The 15142-nt window shown below is 37.2% G+C and overlaps 1 long non-coding RNA gene across 1 annotated transcript in view; it reads left to right on the forward strand.

Annotated features, from left to right (window-relative positions):
* Window positions 1-1203: 1203 nt before the first annotated feature.
* The window catches only part of LOC145675535 (uncharacterized), a 33437-nt gene continuing 19498 nt past the window's right edge, over window positions 1204-15142 (forward strand). The window contains exon 1 of the long non-coding RNA XR_014129146.1: window positions 1204-1897. This is a non-coding gene — a long non-coding RNA (uncharacterized LOC145675535). The remainder of the gene's footprint in view (window positions 1898-15142) is intronic.

Consider the following 15142-nt stretch of genomic DNA (forward strand, 5'->3'; position numbering starts at 1 on the left):
CTTACAGGCAAGATGAGCTATTTGATTTCCACAAAGAGGCGAATACGTTTATTACCTTAAAGGAAACAATTTCTCATTCAGATCAGAAATGTCATACCTCGAAGCAGTTTTCCAGGGGATGCAATCGGTCACGTTTGTCAAGATATAGGCTAACACACGGAAGTGAAAAGCGTCAATCGTACCGACAGAGTAATAATTGCCACAGTCCAAATTCCACTTCGTCAAGTCAGATGTTAATACATACAGGTAAGAGTTCCCACAGTTGCGAAGGGTGTGGAAAGGTATTTAGTCAACGTTCAGTCCTAGCAAAAAACATGTTAACACACAGAGGTGAGAAATCCCACATTTGTGGAGAGTGTGAAAAGCGATTTAGTGTACCTTCCAGCTTGGCTAATGACATGCTAACCCACTCAGGCGAAAAATGCTATACATGCGAAGAGTGTGGAGAGGGATTCTGTTTCCGTTCCAGTCTAACTAGACACATATTGATCCACACAGGACAAAAACCTCACAAATGCCAAGTGTGTGGAGACGGATTCAGACAGCGTTCACACTTGACTACACACATGTTAATCCTCACAGGCGAAAAAGTTCATACGTGCCTGGAGTGTGGAAAAGCATTTAGTAGGCGTTGGAATTTGACAAAACATATGAAAATCCACACAGGTGAAAAACCATATGCATGCGAAGAGTGTGGAAAAAGGTTTTGTTTTCGTACCGGTTTGGCTAGACACACGTTGATTCACACAGGAGCAAAACCTAACACATGCCAAGTGTGTGGAAAAGGATTTAAAGAGCGTTCACACTTGACTACACACATCTTAATTCACACTGGGGAAAAACCTCACAAATGCCAAGCGTGTGGTAAAAGATTTAAACAGCGTTCACATTTGGCTACACACATGTTAACCCACACTGGAGAAAAAGCTCATAAATGCCAAGAGTGTGGAAAGGGGTTTAGTGTTCCCTCCAGTCTGGCTAGACACATGTTAATCCACACAGGCGAAAAACCTCACACATGTCAACAGTGTGGAAAAGGATTTAGACATCGTTCAACTGTGACTACACATATGTTAATACACACAGGTAAAATTCCTCATAAATGCCAAGAGTGTGGAAAAAAATTTAGAAGAAGTTCACACTTGGTTACACACATGTTAAGCCACACGAGAAAGGCCTCACAAGTGTCAAGAGAATGGTAAGCGCTCTAATCGTTCCAGTTTGGCCACACATACGTGAAAAATTTCACACTTCCAAAGAACGAAGACTAGCATTTTCTTAAATTTCACATTTAGCAAATCGCATGTTAATCCACGCAAGACAAAAGTCTCGGATATGATAAGAGTGAATCGACATTTAATCAATTATAGATTTAGCAAATTACATGTTAAAACAACTGAGTGACCAGACACATGCGAAGAGTGCGTTGTAATGTTTGCATTCAAGTTTAGCAAAACATGTTACTACACATAGGTGCAAAACTTTTGAAATAAGGAGAATGTGGAAAGGGATTTAACTCGACTTTAAGCTTGGCAAGACATTTTAATATACACATGTGCAAAACTTTACACAAGTGAAAATTGTGGAAAATTATTTGGTCTACGTTCAAGTTTAACAAGTCATTTTTACACAGAGATTAATTCACATACATGGCCACAGGTGAAAAGAAGATTTATATAAAACACATTTTGCAACGCACTTGTTAAAACACAAAGGGAAAAGGTATATTACCACATAAGAATAAATGAACTACAGCGTTCTAAATAGACAGTAACGATTTAAATAAAAACCTAATTTGGCAATAGAGTTATTAATATAGATGGATAAGAACTGCTCGTATCAAGACTTTCAAGAATGATTTATTTGAAGTTCGGTTTTGGAGAGACATCCAATACAGGTAAAAGATGGTATGCAAAAGTGTGAAAATCGTCTATTTAAAGTTTTCGTTTTTTTTTTTTTTTTTTTGTGGAAGTACGTAAGATAGGTTAAACGATTTACTGAAGAATCATGTTTGTACATGAGAGGATAGTCAGTTCAGACACGTGGTGACAAACTTTCTACCTCCCTAGAGTGTGGTAAAAATTTCTTGATCAGATGTCTTACATTTTGAGTAGCCCTACACTTAAATTTTCGCTTTCCACAATTCCGCAAACCGAGAGCTCCTTCGTGGCTAAGCGGTTAGCGTACGCGCCTTTGGCGTGGGAAACCCGGGTTCGATTCCCGGCGGGAGCTCATGTGGTTCGGATTCCACGTTAATCAGTAGGTCCACGTCTCATATAGTGTCACTGCTGAACGGGACGTTAAACCCAAAATCAACTCAACTAAATTCCGCAATACCGGAGTACTAGCTCGAAAATTCACACTTTTCGGCAACTGAAAGCTACTAAATGTGGGATCCGATGAACTGATATTAAGATCACGTCTACTCAATTTTAATTCTGCTTATTTGAATCTGTTAAGTCGCGCAAAACCAGTTGCATGCGATACAAAAACGGCAATACTGAAACCTTATTATCACACAAAACAACAATTCAACTCTGAAACATTCCCTGGCTTTTTGGAGAGGGTGGGTACACGCAACCTCAGCGCTACCGCTCATAAGGTGTGCCTCATCGGCATCCTTTGCCGGCAAAACAATTACACTGCAAACGTAATTATCTACAAATACAAATAATGATCCTTCCTTTGTCGCTATGTCTACATTGCATATTCCCTGATCCTGACTATAATTGACTTACTAGTTTATTTTGCACGTATCTTCCACACGTGGGCCGGCTCGAATTCAAGAGTGTTTCCAATTTCTCTTTCGCCTTGCACTTCCTCGCGTCGTTGTACTTTATCGATTTGCTTGTGCTCAACCTTTGCTGTTTGCATGCATTCACAAAACGCTATGAGATTTTGCTTACATTCCGCTACTCTATTTTTAATTTCAGCGGTTCCTAAATCAACGTGGTTACCCGACTGGACTACTTCGAAATGGACTTCACTTAAGGAGTTGTTAGTCAATGTAATATCACTATTCAAAATATCAAATCTATTTTCTAATTCAAGTCTCTTCTGTGCGCAATCATTCGCTAGTTTGGCTATGGAATGTTTGCATTCACCTACTGATTCAACTTTCTTTTGCTCTAATTGATTAATCATAATGGGTCCATGTTGATGTAAATCGGGAAAACTAACTTGAAGTACAAAAATTGTAAAATACGAACGCTTAACTTCAACAACAAAGTGTAAACAAACAGCTTTCAAAAATATAATATTTTAATTACTCAAACGATTTTTTTCACTAATTCAAATGCTTCAATTTATAATGTTACAAATGTAAGCAGATTTAAAATAACAAAGTTACTTTATATACTAACACCATACAAAAAATATTTTTTCATATTCATTAATTTATTTTTGAATCAAAGATGGAAATGATGTAACTTGTGTGTATGTGTGTGTTCGAATACGGTCAGCTAACAGGTGTTTGTTCGTCTCTTACACGTAACTACGTGACTCAAATTCTGGCTTCTATCTTTTGTTCCAATACCTATATTCTTGTCATATCCGTAGATGGGAGAACGGCAAACAGAAATATAAATGCCGTAAAATGAAAATATGTGTATGCGACTGAACTAAGCACAAATAATAATAAATTAAAATAAGCTCGAGGATCAAATCACAAAGCCTAACTAAAGTGTGTAAAGAATATAATGACACTTAGTATAATGCACACTACATCGGAAATAACATCAAAAGAGTAGAAACATACAAATAAACGTTTACTTATATATATATTGTGGTTTTTATGTCGTCGATGTGGCAACGCGATCAACAAATTTTCATTTACTCGCAGTAATCTTCGAACGGTCAACTCCTTCAGGAACGTTGTGGTTCCGGTGTCGAGTCCCAATTAGATGCAAAGGTCTACAATAGGCTTCATAATAAGGATTTGAGCTGGTCTACGTTGATACACTTACAGCAGCACAATAATTATCCCAGAGTTTCAGTCGTGAGGGTTCGAACTTGCGCACAGTTTCTTAACACGTACGAGTGTAGGCTACTATCCTGGTATACGAGAAATAGTGTGCACAACACGACGTGTAAATTCTTCAGTAATCACAACATTACCAACAAAAGAAAGGTTCACTCTCATGAGCAATGAGTTCCCTTTCATACTTGGGACTCGATCAGTTGATTTTTGATCAATAGTCTATTCCTTAATACCAACCCTTTCAGGGCAGCGCATATAAAGCAATGGCGCGTATCAACTCAGAATACCACGCCCGACTTGTAATCAAGGACGGCCCAACGAGCGACGATCCACGCGGATCGTGCGTCGTCACAAGCAGAAGAATGACCCGAGATTCCCCTAGTTAACATTGACTCTTTTAGGTACAGTTTAGCGTGGGTGATAGATGAGAGTCCCGAAAATCAACTATAAACAGGATTATTGTCCAATCAATTCTCAGCTACACCAGTGCTTGGGTGGCGGGTGAGAGTCACAAAAATCAAACACAAAGAAACAGTCACCAAAAATGCTGCGATCACGAGATCGATTTCTCTGTCGTTTATAGCTGTAGCCCTCATATATAGCTGTAGAGTCGAAGCTAGGCTTACTAACACAGGTGCATAACATTCCAAACTGATGAAAGAAACTTCGAGATTATTCATTCATATACGAGGCTTGGTTAATAAAGTTCAAAATTAAAAATGTTTTTCAATCTCTCTTGAATTTAAAAAAATGTGCCTGGGGTCGGCGACAATTCTCACTGTTTTCTTGCCATCTGTGTTTAGTATTGTTAATTATATTAAGTAAACAAAAAAAATGACGGTGTTTCGTAGCATTTCCAGCTAGATATTGTGCGGTGCGTTGCCGAACACAGACTCTTACGGTAACCTAACTACTTGGCTCACAATGGAAATGTTAAAAACAGAGGTAGCACAAATATTCTTTCTGAAAAAGGAACACGAACTTCACTTTTCCTAAGGTTTGGTACCATCTCTTTCTGCTTAATGCACAGACAACCTATATACATACAATTTTTCCTTACGGGCAAACTTAACATACTTATTTATGGCGTGGATACCCGCGACATCCAAATTCTGTCCAAACTTTTTGATCCTCCAGCGATAAGTTTTCCACACAGCTTTCCTTCTCCGTTTACCGAGTTCCACCCAAAAGCTATATCAAGGCATAACTTGCTCCACTTTACAAGAGTATATCGAAATACTACTCACCTATATCAACAAACGATTCCAAATCCAGCACCTATTACTTCATACAGTATTCAATGCCTCGCTTTACATCCCACACCACATCCCTATTATCATACCCCTTGTCTCTACTGTTTACTCTCTATCAGTACACTTCACCCTCGTGAGATTCGTTGTTCTTAATTATATCTGATTATGTTATTCATTAGCAACTTCCACTCTCATCCATCATATCATGCACAGTAATCACCTTCTACTCAGTTTGGTTTTCCCTGTTCTCATCATCATATAGAGCTGACCCTACGCAGGAAACAGATTCATTTGTCTGATTTACAACACCCATGTGTTATCCTGTGCTTCACACCTGCCTGATCCTCCGTCGTCGCAATCTCTTCCTTTTTCCGTAATTGTATTTTATTTATTTATTGAATCATTCTGCCTATATTAAGTTATGTGTTAAATATGTATACTTCCTTCATGATCCTAATTATCAAAGTTCCTTACGTCCATTTTTTTGCGTTTTTTTCTGATTTCTTTGTTATAACATAGAATTTTACAATGGAGCACATACCTTACAATTGTATACCATATTGTTATACCATACAATTGTAAAATTGTAATACAGCACTGACCACTACTTATATTTTGCACGATAAATTCCTTTTCATCACTCAACTTACAGAGGGTGTAACTTTCTCATAGGTACCTTGCCATTTTGGCTGCCCAGTAGTTGATAGTGCATGCGCACACTTTCCCAGCTGGCGTATTACAGCTCTTGTAGTGAGGCATAGTTGCCAAGTGTTGCACTCGTGTAGACGCACGGTGATCTGTACACATTAAGAGGCGACAGGTTGCAAGAGATTAAGAGTTTTCACGCGTGGGCGCTGACAGAATTACACAAATGATGAATTTATGATCATTATGATCATTTTCATTCTTATCCTCATATACTCATTCCATAGTTGCAGATACTGCTTCAGTTCGGTTATCTTATCGTATATGATCATTACCATGGACGGTTTTTACACATCCTTTGAAGATAATCGAGAGGCGTAGAAATCGACGAGAAAGACCATACACTGAGCCAAGTTCTCAGCGTTCTCGTTCTCCAATCATTGGCAACCACCAAGCACCATCTGCGAGTTCACCACCATTAGGAAGTATACAGACGCACATATCATCTGGAGCTCCGGCTCTGACTCGGACCAGCGTACATGAATTATAAGCTTTTACTTCTCCAACTTCTCCAGGATCGCCCACGCTAAGTTACTTCGCAAGTGGTAGGAACAAGAAATGGACACATCAAGTCACGGTTTGCTAACTTTGCAAAAACGGTCACACAGTTTTGAAACCTTCAGGAAAACTGCAACTTCAACTTCTCTTAACAACATCCGAACACAAGCAACCTTAGCGAGAACCTTCGTGGCTAAGCGGTTAGTGTACGCGACATTGGCGTGGGAGACCAGGTCCGATTCCCGGCGGGAGCTCATGCCCGGATTCCACGCTAATCAGTAGGTCATGTCTCTATAGTTTCGCTGCTAAAAGAGACATCAAATTCACCATCGAGTCAATTCAACAAGTAATCTCAGCCACCTATGTCCGTAGTAGTACGAGGGGTCCCTCCATCTATAACAGATGACCTAATATAAGCGGAACTACCTGAGGTAGGCTACACCTTTAAAAAATTCTTTCGGATTCCGAACAATGAGGGACCTACCTACATAGTTCCAATTCTGAGAACATCACAAGATATTATTGCATAAACGAATCTTAATTTTTTAAGAAGAGACACCGAGTTGAACCTTCCCACTCACTACGATCACTTCCTCTCCGAGGTGAACGCTGCCAAGAATAAAATGCAAATCCTGCTTACAGGTGTATTAATCAAATCAAATGTGGCTACGGCACTTGTTTTTATCCTATGAAAAGTTATCTGAATCTGCAACAATCTCCAACCTACAACGCTTCGCATCAACTTCCGCATTCGACGTACAGCTACAAGTTTAAATCTCGGCTTGCTCCAGAAGAATTCAAGCTGAAACTTTCTATCACAGAACTTACTTATGTTAGTAATCATAAACGTTATAACGACCTTGGAACGGACAACATCTATCGACATGTAAGAGCAAGTCCATCAATACTGCTCAATATTCTCGGTCACATTTGCACATTTATTCCCCATAACGACTATCTACCAGCTCATTAGAAAACATTCAAATTTCTCTAGTTCCTTAAACCCAATAAACCTACTGACAAGTTTACATCCTACCGCCCGATACAGCTCAACATACTCTTCACCAAGATCCTAGAGAAAATATCTTCAAACAACTTCAGGTTCATCTTTCTCAGTACCATCTTTTACCACGACATCAAGCAAGCTTTCGCCCACAATTTAGCTTCAACAATCAGCTTCTGCGTCTCCTCAACTACTTCCATATGCAGTATACCTCAACTACTTTTTTGAAATATAACATTTCGTGGAAATGTCTCCTTAGCGCAAGTAAGATGAATTATGGGCTTAGAGCCAGGCGGGTACGAACTTTGATTTATGGATATGCAAATGCTTTGAAGAAAAATGTCCCGGAATATTAGACTGTGCACAAAATTGGAGGATATGACTGGTTTAATGGTTTTATAGATCATCACCGTCAGTAACCATTACAATCGCTGGAATCGAAAGTTTTGCAACAAGTATCAGCTTCAACAAACATAACGTGTAGGACTTTTAGTACAATTTGAAATTAGCATATAAAAATTATAACTTCACTCTAAAGTGTACTTTTAACTATGATTAAATTTGACTTAGTACCGTACACACTCCACCACGAGTGAAAGCTTCCCGAAGACGGAAACGAGTTGGACAGGTAACTTCAGCAGGACATGCTGAACAAGTGACAATGCTGTGTACCGTCAATGTAATTAGGAATAGCATTCCTCCATATTGTCTATATTGGAGAATACGGTATAACGATTTCTTCCAGAAGAGAATACTACCTCATAGCTTGGCATTAGCAAGTCTTACTGGATGGATGATTGCTGATAGAAATCGGCGCCCCCTTACATTCAATTTACCAACTTTTTTTCTCTTTTTTACATATAAAAAGAGAAACAGATGTTGTTGTTAGGCTACCCTGAATTTTTATCAAACTGCCTGGAAAGATCATTGCAACAGCCAAAAGATCCTTGGAAAGACCATTGCAACAGCCAAAAAATAAGAACTTCATTCAAGAGGTTTATTTTGGAATTTTTGTTAAACATCACTAGACTACCTTTGGTTATATATTAATCTACTTTCTACATATTAATCTGAGAATAGTTATAGAAACTTACATCTATTTACAACGTTTCATAGTACCGATAAGAAATGAAGTTTGAACACATTACAAACTATGTGCTTTTATAATGTTTGAAATGGGAGACAGCGTTAAATTCCAGTAATAATTGTAAAGTTTGGAAATTTTATTCTGTATGTGTTCTCATAAATAGCATTTTGATTTCGATTCTTTTACGGTAAAAATATTTTGTGAAATATAACGGAAATTCAAATGGAGCCTTCTCTGCGAGCCTTGAATTCTTAATATTGATCGATGAAGCTGAAGAATATGTTTAAAACCCAGGTATTTGATTTAAAATCCAAAATATAGTTTATCTAAAACATATGTTTATCTACAACGAGCTACCCTTGGCTGTGATAAGTCTGATAGCTGTTGCTCAGCGAATATCTGTCGAGCAAGTCCCAGGATCGAGGACAGGAGTACAAAAGACAGCCGTGGTGACGTTCGGTGCGTCGCAGCAGATGTCGTGGATATCACTATCGACCCGAAAGATGTAAGGATATTTTTTTTTTGTCCGTCGTCCCGCTAAAGGGTTTTGCCCTTTCTTCGGGTAAGTGCTCTATAGAAAAGATAGTTTGTAGTTTAATGTGGCTGGTCTAAGAGGTGCACAAGTCTATAAGATTTATTTATTTATTAAATACATATACACACAGAGAGGTGATCGAAGGGTGACAATAACATTTAATGAAGTACAAGCATGATATAAGCATGAGAAAACAATATTGTAGAAAATAAAACATTTATTACCATGTAGTGCTGACGTAAGACGAATGCAAAACTGGGATGAATATAGTACAGGAGACAGTATGGAGAGAAGGAGATGAAGATGAAATGCAGTGCTCTGAACGCCACATCACAAGATATTTGTTAGTACTGACGAGTGCAAATTATCTTCAGTTCCTGGGGCGATAAGGATAATATGTTCCTGGATACTTCACTCAAAGTTAACGTGTATAACTGTGTGAGTTTGGATGATCGTTCCTAACACATACACATCTAATAACGAATCTACATTTTACGCATACATTCTAAAAACATGTAGTACACGAAATGAATTGCCTGAAAATGATTCAGTACGTTTTAAGTATGCTAAAACATTTTACAACCAGTTGTTATACCAATAATGTTGCCTCCTCCTGTTTATATTGAATACTAATAGAAATCTCAAATAATTCTACTACCCTCGTGAGTAAGATATGTAAGTAGCTTTTAGATTTTTCCATAATCTCTGAGCACACCCTGTGCCACTGGCGTCGTTGGATTTTTAAATCTGGGGAAGGTTGGACCAAAATCCCGTTTCCGACAAAAGTTATATATACAAATTTGTATAGTTTCTTTGAATACACCTAACGAAAATCTGGGGAACACGTCCCTCCCGACCCCAGTTATCGACACTCATGCCAGTGCTACTCATTGAAGTCAAGATGTGAAAGAAAAATATTTCTCGATGTTTTTGATATTAATTTTTCAAGTAAGGATAAGAGAAATATACGACAAAATTGGCAACATATTTAAGATTTTTCAAACATTTTCTTTTCCATCGATATCAACATATTTCTGTGTAAACTGGAAGTGTTTCAGTAAAACTGAAATCAATGCTTATTGTCAAATTTTCTTATAGAAAAGTGTATGTTAGGATGAAAGTCATTTATGCATAATATTGTGAATTAAACAGCCATAACGATCGTAAATTTTACTCTGTAGTTTACAAAACCATGAATCGAAGAAAGTAAATCACCAGACAAGAAACAGTGAATTTCTAAAACGTCCTACAAGAAATAACTGGAGATTCAAGTTGCCTATAGCGTCCGATGAATAGCATGACCTATGAGAAGCGCGAGGTAGGAACAACATTATTCGCCGCGAGAAGGCAGCGGAGAGAGAAGGGATATTTTTACTTAATATTTCTTGCCCATGCCGATACTAACCTCGAAAAAAAGTAAAAACAATGGATAATAACTACTTAAGAGTATGTATTTATATATTATGATTTTTAAAGGGCAATGTCATTCAAATAATCCATCTCATCTACGTCTTCCGCCTCGTCGTGACTTTCTTCTGAGGAATAACTAATATTATCACTGTCCCCGGTCACGTTTATCGTAATATTTTCAGTAAGAATTTCTCAGTTTTTACATCAAATGTGCTTGTTTATATCGTTGTACTTTACTTCACTCATCGCTTCGTCAATGAAAACAGTAGTATTTGTTGCTGCTAGATACTATTTCACTGCAGCTCAAATCAACTTTATCGGGTTTAGGTCAGGAGGATTCAAAGGCAAACAAAGAGTTGAATATTCATATTCATCAATGAGGGTATCTATATCGGAGAACGAGCTCTATTGGCTTTGATTTAATAATTTTAATAATGAAGTTATAGTTTGTACATATTTTCTTTAAAGCGAGAAATTGTTTTATGGTACTTGCGGGTGATTAGGACCACTTTTCAAATAATACCAGCTGCTCCTTCATTATTTATTATATTTTACGAATTTCTAGTAAATATGTTTCGTACATCCATTAGCCATTGATTCCACCCAGAAATATTAACACATCCTGTAAGGTTGGAGAGGGAATTTAAAAAAAAAAAACAAAGTATTACGAGTGGCTCTATTCACCATAGTTGATTGGGTGAATACGGCCACCCAAAGATTGAATAGGGCCATTGAGTTTACTTATCACTGAAAAAAACATAGTTTAGGAATACATTTACTTATCAAGAGAACAAAGTATATGTTATCAATAGTCCGAAGAAAGAACAATATTCCGAAAAAAGAAGTTTTTTCATGAATAATGAAGTACAAAAATATTGTGATACATTGGATTAGAAAGTATTCATGAAATAATGAATTATCAAAGAACAATATTGTAAAAAAAATAAATAAGATTTTCTTTCAGGATTCAGAGTAAATATAAAACATTAGTGATTAATAGGAATATGGTAGATTACAGAATAATATCATGAAATTATATTCCTCGTATGAAATAATAATAAAATCACTCGAGACTCAATAGTAACACTTGAGTCTAAAGTTACACTTGTATTTAAGAAGTAGAGACAATCAAGCGTTGTTTGTGAACATTTTTTCTTCTCTGGCTTACGCATCGTGCATGGAACCAAGCTTGATATTTCACACAAGATATCCAAACGGAGATGGATGAAGAATTGGGGTGATAATATGTAATACCAAGAAATGCACAATTGTTGTCATCAAATTTACGTTCTTTGTTTTCTCCTTTCCTTTCTTGATTTCCTTTCGATTTGTCAGTAGAAGATTCAGGGCCTATAGCACAGCATGGTTGATGATTAGTTTTGAAAACCACATTTTGACATTTTTACTGATCGTTGTTCCAACTTCTGCTGTTGATCATTTATAAAATATGTTTGTCTTTCTTCGTTGTCAACTGGTTTCAAACTTGCTTTACCTTTAATTCTTCTCTGCAAGATCGTTCTGGGAACTGCATACATCCTCGCTGCTTGTCTTTGACTCATACCGTCTCTAACTGCCTGGAGTGTCGCCTGAATAACTTCTTCAGTCAAGTTGACTTGAGTTTTTCCTTTGTATGTTGTCATCTGATATTAAAAAGTAACAAAATATTTGATATTTTTTAAAGGTCTCTTAATACGTGAAGTTATCGTCAAAACATCATTACTACAAGTATACAAATCTACAAAATATGTTACAAGTATAGTGGTCTTATTCGCACCAAATGACTAGTCAATATTTACGCAATTTTCATATATTTTCATATCATTAGATAGCAACCCTACTTCCAGGAACTGACTGACCTCGAACAAGTGACTATTTGTTACACTATAACTATCGCTCTTATATAAAGAGATGTTTCATTGTTAGGACAAATATATGCTGTACGATACACAATATTCTCAACACTAAATTTTGACTTGTATTCAAAGTCTAACCACTTACCGTCAAGCAGGTAAACTCAATTCTTCATACAATGAAAACTGTAAAACCAATATGCATCCACCTCTTCCACTAACACTCCTCACGTTCTAAGCTCTCCCCCAATGAGTGGTTTTACATTCTGCATAGCTGTCCAGTGTTGCCAGATGGAATTTTCTTAGAGTGGCCCGAGTTGAACGGTGGCCCTAATCATCCGCACATACCATATATGCCAATCCATCATTACGTCTTTACAAGACGATGATGGTTTGGGACGATCTTACTTCAGATTGTGATATGGTGCATAGTTTATCACAATAACTGATTTACCTGACAAGTTAGGAATTAACGGAAACTTAAACCACTTTTCAAAGTTTCCATAATTCATGTCGCTGTGGCAGTCACTAGATTTCATTCTAGTTTTGAAAATGACTGACATATCTATATTAAAACTCGTTGTTCTTAGGAAATGTATGTAAGTAAACCTGTATTCTTCTTATCGCTCCACTCGCTTTGTTTTGTAGGCGTTACATACAAGCATGCCTCATACACATAAACTATATGGTGATTCTGGCACATGATATGTAACTCGTAAATAAGCCAATCACTTTGATCGAAATTCATCTTCGGCAATGAGTATTCGCCCCTTGTGTTTAACCTTAATCCACCTAAATCCTCAGAAAGGGATAATTTTAAGTATTGTTGAGTGATTCAGTGTGAAAGCGTGTTTTCCGCTGCTCCACGAAGGAACAAAAAAGGAGTACGAAAGAGGCTACGTAGGTCGAACTGCTTTATATCACTGATTGTGTGAACTTTTGGAGAACACTATAGTGAAAACAGCTTAAAAATGTGAAGAACTATACCAAAGATATAGGCCAAAAACTGCATTGAAATTTCAATTAAAAATCTATTGAACTAATATACAGCATTTATGTGACAATAAGTGTCTAAAAAGTACAAACAGCTCAGCATTTTCTCTTAGTGATCCAAGATCAACCAGTGAATGAACTTGCAAGTGCGGTTCGACCTCTAGATAACATAGGAACATCACTTCAGTGAATAACAGAAATTTGTTGCTCTTTTGAAATTGAAATTATTCCAAGCATGGACAGGTACGCTATGGACTTTTAATCTAACTTGGGACACTATGGTACACAAATCGGAAGAACCAGGGTCCTGAAACTTTTGAAGTGGGTTCTCCACCTTCCTTGCCGCCTCCGCATGGCCCTCTCAACCCTTCCGAATTATATTCGACAAAAAATAGGGTAGATCTTAATTTTTGACCCCTTTTTGTAATAATATCAGCGAAACCCTTTTTTTTGCCCGAACCAATTATATATACAGTCTTTTTCAAGTACGGTATGAAATCTGGTGACTACCACAGCGACATGAATTATGGAAACTTTGAAAAGTGTTTTAAATCGCCGTTAATTCCTAACTTCTCAGGTAATTCAGTTATTGTGATGGACTATGAACCATATCACAATCCCGAGTTAGATCGTTCCAAGACATCATCATCTCCTAAATATTTAATGATGGATTGGCATATATGGTATGTGTGGATGATTAGGGCCACCGTTCAAATCGGGCCACTCTAAGAAAATTGTATCGGGCACTACTGGACAGCTATGCAGAATGTAAAACCCCTCATGGAGGGAGAGCTTAGTGCGTGAGGAGTTTTAGTAGAGAGTTGGGTGCGTGTTGGTTTTACAGTTTTCATTGTATGAAGAATTGAAGTTACCTGCTTGACGGTAAGTGGTTAGAATTTGACTACAAGTTAAAATTCAGTGTTGAGAATATCGCGTATCATATAGGATGTATCTTTCCTAACACTTAAACATTTCTTTATGTAAGAGCGATAGTTATAGTGCAAAAAACAGTCACTTCCTGGAAGTAGGGTTGCTATCCAAAGTTATGAAAATATGTGAAAATTGGGTAAATATTGACTAGTCATTTGCAGTCAGAATAGGAAACAGAATATCTGGGCACAATTTCATTCACTTCGGTTCACTTAGTCTGGCCTTTAGGGCCTCAATTTTCAAAATTTTAGGTGAACCTTTTGGCCCCTAACCGTTTTTCCGCAGAAAATAAAGAAAACGTATTCGTTTATTTTAGCGTATTATCCTTACAGAATGTGTCGTTTCAGTTTTTCATGTCCTTCAAGCACATGCGACATACTGTTATTAGCACTTTTGATATTTCACCATCAGTTATGGAGTGGTCTGTGTTTCAGCTAAAGGGTTTTCTGGTTTCAGGGTAATAAGAAACCCGTATTCCCACCGGTGGCGACGAAGAAAAATTCGCCTGTAGAGAGATAAATGGCTGAGGTCTTTTTAATTTGGCCAATCAGAGCTCCTTTAATCGCGTATATTCAACGATAACAGCTTCGGATCAGATAAAATGCACTCGCCATGTAATTTTATTACAAAATGACGCGTGTCTGTATACTTTATTTCATAGTTCTCCCATATTAACTCTCTATTGATCGACGACAGTTTCCACTTAAGATGACTGAATACCGCCGGAAATTTTAAAATGCTCTCCATTGATTTATATTGGAAACTATTCCACTTTTTGAGACGAAACATGACGGAATTTCAAGATTATGTTTGTATTGATTTATTCTGTGTGATTATTAGGTTGTCTTATCTTAGTGGAAATTAATTTATTTGGTACGCAAAATTAATATTATTTAAAA

This window comes from Thermobia domestica, chromosome 18, assembly GCF_964235325.1.
Source record: "Thermobia domestica chromosome 18, izTheDome1.hap1.1, whole genome shotgun sequence".
Lineage (NCBI taxonomy): Eukaryota > Metazoa > Arthropoda > Insecta > Zygentoma > Lepismatidae > Thermobia > Thermobia domestica.